Below are 9,646 nucleotides of genomic sequence, written 5' to 3' on the forward strand. Positions count from 1 at the left end.
TAGCATCATATGCTGAATTGAGAAACTATTTGCTGAAGCTGAAACTAAACAAAACGGTTAAAATGAGCTGAATGTTTTGAAAGATTTAGAAGCAAAAAGCACCAAAATGTAAATAAAGCACAAAAAGTGAAGACCGGACAAATCAATCCTAAACAGCAGAAAACTGAAATCTGAACATTATTTAAAAATCTGGAAGCAAAAAGGTGTAAACACTTGTTGTTTGAGTAGGACTAGTTTAAGAGTTTAATTTTTAGTTGAACTGTGAAATGAGTAGCATAAGCCGAATTCAGAAACGGATTGCTGAAGTTGTTGAATAGCTGAAGTAAGCTGAAACTAAGCTAAACTGTTAAATGAGCTGAACGTAGTGAAAGATGTGAAAGCAAAAAGCACCAAGAAGCAAAAAAAGCACAAAAAGTAATTGAAGAATCAAAAAAACTAATTCTAAATAGCAGAAAACTCAAATCTGCGAACACTGTCTAAAAGAATTGGACAGGTAAAATGTCTAAACACCTGTTATTTTAGTAGGACTAGTTTAACAGTTTAATTTTTACATTTAGCTGAACTGTGAAATTAGCATCATATGCTGAATTCAGAAACTAATTGCTGAAGCTGAAACTAAGCAAAACTGTTAAAACGAGCTGAATGTTTTGAAAGATTTAGAAGCAAAAAGCACCAAAATGTAAATAAAGCACAAAAAGTGAAGACCGGACAAATCAATCCTAAACAGCACAAAACTGAAATCTGAACATTATTTAAAAATCTGGAAGCAAAAAGTTGTAAACACTTGTTGTTTGAGTAGGACTAGTTTAACAGTTTAATTTTTTGTTGAACTGTGAAATGAGTAGCATAAGCCGAATTCAGAAACAGATTGCTGAAGTTGTTGAATAGCTGAAGTAAGCTGAAACTAAGCTAAACTGTTAAATGAGCTGAACGTAGTGAAAGATGTGAAAGCAAAATGCACAAAGAAGCAAAAAAAAAAGCACAAAAAGTAAGTGAAGAATCAAAAAAACTAATTCTAAATAGCAGAAAACTCAAATCTGTGAACACTGTCTAAAAGAATTGGACAGGTAAAATGTCTAAACACCTGTTATTGTAGTAGGACTAGTTCAACAGTTTAATTTTTACATTTAGCTGAACTGTGAAATTAGCATCAAATGCTGAATTCAGAAACTATTTGCTGAAGCTGAAACTAAGCAAAACTGTTAAAATGAGCTGAATGTTTTGAAAGATTTAGAAGCAAAAAGCACCAAAATGTAAATAAAGCACAAAAAGTGAAGACCGGACAAATCAATCCTAAACAGCAGAAAACTGAAATCTGAACATTATTTAAAAATCTGGACAGCAAAAAGGTCTAAACACTTGTTGTTTGAGTAGGACTAGTTAAACAGTTTCATTTTTAGTTGAACTGTGAAATGAGTAGCATAAGCCGAATTCAGAAACGGATTGCTGAAGTTGTTGAATAGCTGAAGTAAGCTGAAACTAAGCTAAACTGTTAAATGAGCTGAACGTAGTGAAAGATGTGAAAGCAAAAAGCACAAAGAAGCAAAAAAAAAGCACAAAAAGTAAGTGAAGAATCAAAAAAACTAATTCTAAATAGCAGAAAACTCAAATCTGTGAACACTGTCTAAAAGAATTGGACAGGTAAAATGTCTAAACACCTGTTATTTTAGTAGGACTAGTTCAACAGTTTAATTTTTACATTTAGCTGAACTGTGAAATTAGCATCATATGCTGAATTCAGAAACTAATTGCTGAAGCTGAAACTAAGCAAAACTGTTAAAATGAGCTGAATGTTTTGAAAGATTTAGAAGCAAAAAGCACCAAAATGTAAATAAAGCACAAAAAGTGAAGACCGGACAAATCAATCCTAAACAGCAGAAAACTGAAATCTGAACATTATTTAAAAATCTGGAAGCAAAAAGGTGTAAACACTTGTTGTTTGAGTAGGACTAGTTTAACAGTTTAATTTTTTGTTGAACTGTGAAATGAGTAGCATAAGCCGAATTCAGAAACGGATTGCTGAAGTTGTTGAATAGCTGAAGTAAGCTGAAACTAAGCTAAACTGTTAAATGAGCTGAACGTAGTGAAAGATGTGAAAGCAAAATGCACAAAGAAGCAAAAAAAAAAGCACAAAAAGTAAGTGAAGAATCAAAAAAACTAATTCTAAATAGCAGAAAACTCAAATCTGTGAACACTGTCTAAAAGAATTGGACAGGTAAAATGTCTAAACACCTGTTATTGTAGTAGGACTAGTTCAACAGTTTAATTTTTACATTTAGCTGAACTGTGAAATTAGCATCAAATGCTGAATTCAGAAACTATTTGCTGAAGCTGAAACTAAGCAAAACTGTTAAAATGAGCTGAATGTTTTGAAAGATTTAGAAGCAAAAAGCACCAAAATGTAAATAAAGCACAAAAAGTGAAGACCGGACAAATCAATCCTAAACAGCAGAAAACTGAAATCTGAACATTATTTAAAAATCTGGACAGCAAAAAGGTCTAAACACTTGTTGTTTGAGTAGGACTAGTTTAACAGTTTAATTTTTAGTTGAACTGTGAAATGAGTAGCATAAGCCGAATTCAGAAACGGATTGCTGAAGTTGTTGAATAGCTGAAGTAAGCTGAAACTAAGCTAAACTGTTAAATGAGCTGAACGTAGTGAAAGATGTGAAAGCAAAAAGCACAAAGAAGCAAAAAAAAAAGCACAAAAAGTAAGTGAAGAATCAAAAAAACTAATTATAAATAGCAGAAAACTCAAATCTGTGAACACTGTCTAAAAGAATTGGACAGGTAAAATGTCTAAACACCTGTTATTGTAGTAGGACTAGTTCAACAGTTTAATTTTTACATTTAGCTGAACTGTGAAATTAGCATCAAATGCTGAATTCAGAAACTATTTGCTGAAGCTGAAACTAAGCAAAACTGTTAAAATGAGCTGAATGTTTTGAAAGATTTAGAAGCAAAAAGCACCAAAATGTAAATAAAGCACAAAAAGTGAAGACCGGACAAATCAATCCTAAACAGCAGAAAACTGAAATCTGAACATTATTTAAAAATCTGGACAGCAAAAAGGTCTAAACACTTGTTGTTTGAGTAGGACTAGTTTAACAGTTTAATTTTTAGTTGAACTGTGAAATGAGTAGCATACGCCGAATTCAGAAACGGATTGCTGAAGTTGTTGAATAGCTGAAGTAAGCTGAAACTAAGCTAAACTGTTAAATGAGCTGAACGTAGTGAAAGATGTGAAAGCAAAAAGCACAAAGAAGCAAAAAAAAAAGCACAAAAAGTAAGTGAAGAATCAAAAAAACTAATTCTAAATAGCAGAAAACTCAAATCTGTGAACACTGTCTAAAAGAATTGGACAGGTAAAATGTCTAAACACCTGTTATTTTAGTAGGACTAGTTCAACAGTTTAATTTTTACATTTAGCTGAACTGTGAAATTAGCATCATATGCTGAATTCAGAAACTAATTGCTGAAGCTGAAACTAAGCAAAACTGTTAAAACGAGCTGAATGTTTTGAAAGATTTAGGAGCAAAAAGCACCAAAATGTAAATAAAGCACAAAAAGTGAAGACCGGACAAATCAATCCTAAACAGCAGAAAACTGAAATCTGAACATTATTTAAAAATCTGGACAGCAAAAAGGTCTAAACACTTGTTGTTTGAGTAGGACTAGTTTAACAGTTTAATTTTTAGTTGAACTGTGAAATGAGTAGCATAAGCCGAATTCAGAAACGGATTGCTGAAGTTGTTGAATAGCTGAAGTAAGCTGAAACTAAGCTAAACTGTTAAATGAGCTGAACGTAGTGAAAGATGTGAAAGCAAAAAGCACAAAGAAGCAGAAAAAAAGCACAAAAAGTAAGTGAAGAATCAAGAAAACTAATCCTAAATAGCAGAAAACAAATCTGTGAAAACTGTTTAAAAAATTGGACAGCTAAAATGTCTAAACACCTGTTATTTCAGTAGGACTAGTTTAACAGTTTAATTTTTACATTTAGCTGAACTGTGAAATAAGCATCATATGCTGAATTCAGAAACTAATTGCTGAAGCTGAAACTAAGCAAAACTGTTCAAATGAGCTGACTAGCGTTAAAATGTCAGCTATGCTGCTACTTTAGTTTTAAGTGTATGGGGTTGGTTGGTTGGATGGATGGTTGGATAGTTGGTTGGATGGATGGATGGATGGATGGATGGATGGATGGTTGGTCTGTTGGTCGGTTGGATGGATGGATGGTTGGTCTGTTGGTCGGTTGGATGGATGGATGGATGGATGGATGGATGGATGGTTGGTTGGTTGGGATGGATGGGATGGATGGATGGATGGATGGATGGTTGGTCTGTTGGTCGGATGGATGGATGGATGGATGGTTGGTTGGTTGCTTGGATGGATGGAGGGATTGAAGGATGGATGGATGGATGAATGGATGGTTGGTCTGTTGGTTAGTTGGTTGGTTGCTTGGATGGATGGAGGGATTGAAGGATGGATGGATGGATGAATGGATGGTTGGTCTGTTGGTCGGTTGGATTGGTGGATGGTTGGATGGATGGATGGATGGATGGATGGATGGTTGGTTGGTTGGATGGATGGATGGATGGTTGGATGGATGGTTGGTTGGTTGGTTGGATGGATGGATGGATGGATGGATGCAGGGATAGGACGGATGGATGGATGGTTGGTTGGATGGATGGATGGATGGTTGGTTGGCTGGATGGATGGATGGATGGTTGGTTGGTTGGTTGGTTGGATGGATGGATTCCTTAGGCCTAGCCGATCGATTTGATGCCTCACATGCGTGGGTGTGTTATTCCATTTAGCCGGAATATGATTGACCTCTCTCAACCAATCAGGAATTGGGAGGGATCGGGGCACTTTCCCATCTTCTGACGGTCAATCAAATTGAACATGTTTCTAGTTTGAAGTACAAATGGTTCAAAAAGATCAAAAACAGGAGTCTGTTATTGGCTAAACATTCAGCTTTTTAATATTCATTCCTATGAGACTTGATCAAAGTGATATATAGCTTCTTGTGTTGCCATGGTAACAGATAACGCATTTAAAATTTAATACAAGATTCCTGAGACCAAACTGGTCGATTTGATGTGTCATTTGTGTGGGTGCTGGATCCTGATTGGACAGAAAATGGTTGAACACTTTCAACCAATCAGAGAGCAGCACTGTTTTCCCGCCTTTTCCCCTTGGCTGTTGGAGGCCTGCAGCTGTACTCCTGTTAATGAGAGAAGCCTTAAAATCTGTCCTTCAGAAGTGAAATTGGACCTGTCAAACTTCTCATCACCATTCGAAAAGTACTGCACCGATTTGAAAAATTCAAAAAGCGTGAGTGGCAGAAGACTTTGATGATCATCTGTGCCGATTTGTATGTGCCTACCATGAATTATCTAGAAGCTATGACGAGAAACTTTTAGCTGTGTGAAGCCGATCTCAGGAGAAAATCTCTCTTCCTTTAACATGGGTTTCAATGAGACAGAATCTGGGTCTCTCCTCCTTCTGAGGCTTGTAGCTAAAGAACGGTAACACCTACAGAGAAAATGAAACCCATTCTGAAAAGCTGACAAAAATTCCTACTTTTTGAGTTATAATTTGTTTTGGTAGTCCAAACGGTCTGGGGGTAGTAAAGAGTTGTTCACAGAAGATGTGAAGTTCAAAAGTTAGAGTGCGGAATCTTCAGTTTACAGTGGGGAGAGACATTTTTTTAAATTTGAATTTTCTCAAACAAGTTAACCGTACGACCACAATGTTTGGAGTACAGTCATGGATTATAGCTCAAAACGAAGGTATTTTTGTTAGCTGTAAGCCAGTGTGTGTTTCATTTCAATCGGACCTACGGTTCTCTTGCTACAATGCCAGAAATGGAGCAAGGGAGGGTCACTGCTCCTATCTTTCCCCATTATAACTTTTGTGAATTTTTCTGAAAATTTCAAGTCGTACCTCAACTTCTACCTGCGATTTTAGAAAAACCGTAAAAGATATCAAAAAGCCTCTTTAATATGTTAAACAGGAAAGTCTTGTGAGTTTGTTAAACTTTGAATGAAGTCTCTGAGTTAAAAGGAACCCAGTAGAGTTTTAGGTCAAAAAAGTGATAGGAATTTGCTGAAAATTGACCAATCCCATTCATTTCAATGGGAAAATTTTTGCAGAAAAAGCTTAATAACTCGAAAAATTTTAAAGATATCAATGCCAAACGTAATAGCCGGAAAGAGCTTAACGAGCTGAACGTTTTGGTATAAAATTGTTGAAATAGCTCAAAATTTGAAGGAGAAGAAGCGGTTCAAAAAGTGTACGGAAGCAGAATAAGAACTAGAAAAATTGCATTTATTGCACAAATGCTGTTTGAATGCTGGATAGCTGAAACTGTAAGCTGAAGCTGCTGAACAGCTTAACTGAAGCTGAAACAAAGCAAAACTGTCCAAATGAGCTCAATGTCTTGAAAGATGTAGAAGCAAAAAGCACCAACAAGCAAATAAAGCAAAAAAAGTAAGTGAAGAATAGAGAAAAATAATGCTAAATAGCAAGAAAAAAAAACTTTAATCTGTGAACATTGTATAAAAATCTGGACAGCTTAAATGTCTAAACACCTGTTATATCAGTTGGACAAGTTTAACAGTTTAATCTTTACATTTAGCTGAACTGTGAAATTAGCAGTATATGCTAAATTTGCTAACTGATTGCTGAAGTTGTTGAATAGCTGAAGTAAGCTGAGACTAAGCTAAACTGTTAAATGAGCTGAATGTAGTGAAAGATGTGAAAGCAAAAAGCACAAAGAAGCAAAAAAGCACAAAAAGTAAGTGAAGAATCAAGAAAACTAATCCTAAATAGCAGAAAACTCAAATCTGTGAACACTGTTTAAAAAAATTGGACAGCTAAAATGTGTAAACACCTGTTATTTCAGTAGGACTAGTTTAACAGTTTAATTTTTACATTCAGCTGAACTGTGAAATTAGCAGTATATGCTAAATTTGGTAACTGATTGCTGAAGTTGTTGAATAGCTGAAGTAAGCTGAAACTAAGCTAAACTGTTAAATGAGCTGAATGTAGTGAAAGATGTGAAAGCAAAAAGCACAAAGAAGCAAAAAAGCACAAAAAGTAAGTGAAGAATCAAGAAAACTAATTCTAAATAGCAGAAAACTCAAATCTGTGAACACTGTCTAAAAAAATTGGACAGGTAAAATGTCTAAACACCTGTTATTTTAGTAGAACTAGTTAAACAGTTTAATTTTTACATTTAGCTGGACTGTGAAATTAGCATCAAATGCTGAATTCAGAAACTAATTGCTGAAGCTGAAACTAAGCAAAACTGTTAAAATGAGCTGAATGTTTTGAAAGATTTAGAAGCAAAAAGCACCAAAATGTAAATAAAGCACAAAAAGTGAAGACCGGACAAATCAATCCTAAACAGCAGAAAACTGAAATCTGAACATTATTTAAAAATCTGGACAGCAAAAAGGTCTAAACACTTGTTGTTTGAGTAGGACTAGTTTAACAGTTTAATTTTTATATTTAGTTGAACTGTGAAATGAGTAGCATAAGCCGAATTCAGAAACGGATTGCTGAAGTTGTTGAATAGCTGAAGTAAGCTGAAACTAAGCTAAACTGTTAAATGAGCTGAACGTAGTGAAAGATGTGAAAGCAAAAAGCACAAAGAAGCAAAAAAAGCACAAAAAGTAAGTGAAGAATCAAGAAAACTAATTCTAAATAGCAGAAAACTCAAATCTGTGAACACTGTCTAAAAAAATTGGACAGGTAAAATGTCTAAACACCTGTTATTTTAGTAGGACTAGTTCAACAGTTTAATTTTTACATTTAGCTGGACTGTGAAATTAGCATCAAATGCTGAATTCAGAAACTAATTGCTGAAGCTGAAACTAAGCAAAACTGTTAAAATGAGCTGAATGTTTTGAAAGATTTAGAAGCAAAAAGCACCAAAATGTAAATAAAGCACAAAAAGTGAAGACCGGACAAATCAATCCTAAACAGCAGAAAACTGAAATCTGAACATTATTTAAAAATCTGGACAGCAAAAAGGTCTAAACACTTGTTGTTTGAGTAGGACTAGTTTAACAGTTTAATTTTTAGTTGAACTGTGAAATGAGTAGCATAAGCCAAATTCAGAAACGGATTGCTGAAGTTGTTGAATAGCTGAAGTAAGCTGAAACTAAGCTAAACTGTTAAATGAGCTGAACGTAGTGAAAGATGTGAAAGCAAAAAGCACAAAGAAGCAAAAAAATAGCACAAAAAGTAAGTGAAGAATCAAAAAAACTAATTCTAAATAGCAGAAAACTCAAATCTGTGAACACTCTCTAAAAGAATTGGACAGGTAAAATGTCTAAACACCTGTTATTTTAGTAGGACTAGTTCAACAGTTTAATTTTTACATTTAGCTGAACTGTGAAATTAGCATCAAATGCTGAATTCAGAAACTATTTGCTGAAGCTGAAACTAAGCAAAACTGTTAAAATGAGCTGAATGTTTTGAAAGATTTAGAAGCAAAAAGCACCAAAATGTAAATAAAGCACAAAAAGTGAAGACCGGACAAATCAATCCTAAACAGCAGAAAACTGAAATCTGAACATTATTTAAAAATCTGGACAGCAAAAACGTCTAAACACTTGTTGTTTGAGTAGGACTAGTTTAACAGTTTAATTTTTATATTTAGTTGAACTGTGAAATGAGTAGCATAAGCCAAATTCAGAAACGGATTGCTGAAGTTGTTGAATAGCTGAAGTAAGCTGAAACTAAGCTAAACTGTTAAATGAGCTGAACGTAGTGAAAGATGTGAAAGCAAAAAGCACAAAGAAGCAAAAAAAAGCACAAAAAGTAAGTGAAGAATCAAGAAAACTAATTCTAAATAGCAGAAAACTCAAATCTGTGAACACTGTCTAAAAAAATTGGACAGGTAAAATGTCTAAACACCTGTTATTTTAGTAGGACTAGTTAAACAGTTTAATTTTTACATTTAGCTGGACTGTGAAATTAGCATCAAATGCTGAATTCAGAAACTAATTGCTGAAGCTGAAACTAAGCAAAACTGTTAAAATGAGCTGAATGTTTTGAAAGATTTAGAAGCAAAAAGCACCAAAATGTAAATAAAGCACAAAAAGTGAAGACCGGACAAATCAATCCTAAACAGCAGAAAACTGAAATCTGAACATTATTTAAAAATCTGGACAGCAAAAAGGTCTAAACACTTGTTGTTTGAGTAGGACTAGTTTAACAGTTTAATTTTTAGTTGAACTGTGAAATGAGTAGCATAAGCCGAATTCAGAAACGGATTGCTGAAGTTGTTGAATAGCTGAAGTAAGCTGAAACTAAGCTAAACTGTTAAATGAGCTGAACGTAGTGAAAGATGTGAAAGCAAAAAGCACAAAGAAGCAAAAAAATAGCACAAAAAGTAAGTGAAGAATCAAAAAAACTAATTCTAAATAGCAGAAAACTCAAATCTGTGAACACTCTCTAAAAGAATTGGACAGGTAAAATGTCTAAACACCTGTTATTTTAGTAGGACTAGTTCAACAGTTTAATTTTTACATTTAGCTGAACTGTGAAATTAGCATCATATGCTGAATTCAGAAACTAATTGCTGAAGCTGAAACTAAGCAAAACTGTTAAAATGAGCTGAATGTTTTGA

The sequence above is a fragment of the Nothobranchius furzeri genome, unplaced genomic scaffold (genome assembly GCF_043380555.1).
Source record: "Nothobranchius furzeri strain GRZ-AD unplaced genomic scaffold, NfurGRZ-RIMD1 Scf020, whole genome shotgun sequence".
NCBI classification, from domain to species: domain Eukaryota; kingdom Metazoa; phylum Chordata; class Actinopteri; order Cyprinodontiformes; family Nothobranchiidae; genus Nothobranchius; species Nothobranchius furzeri.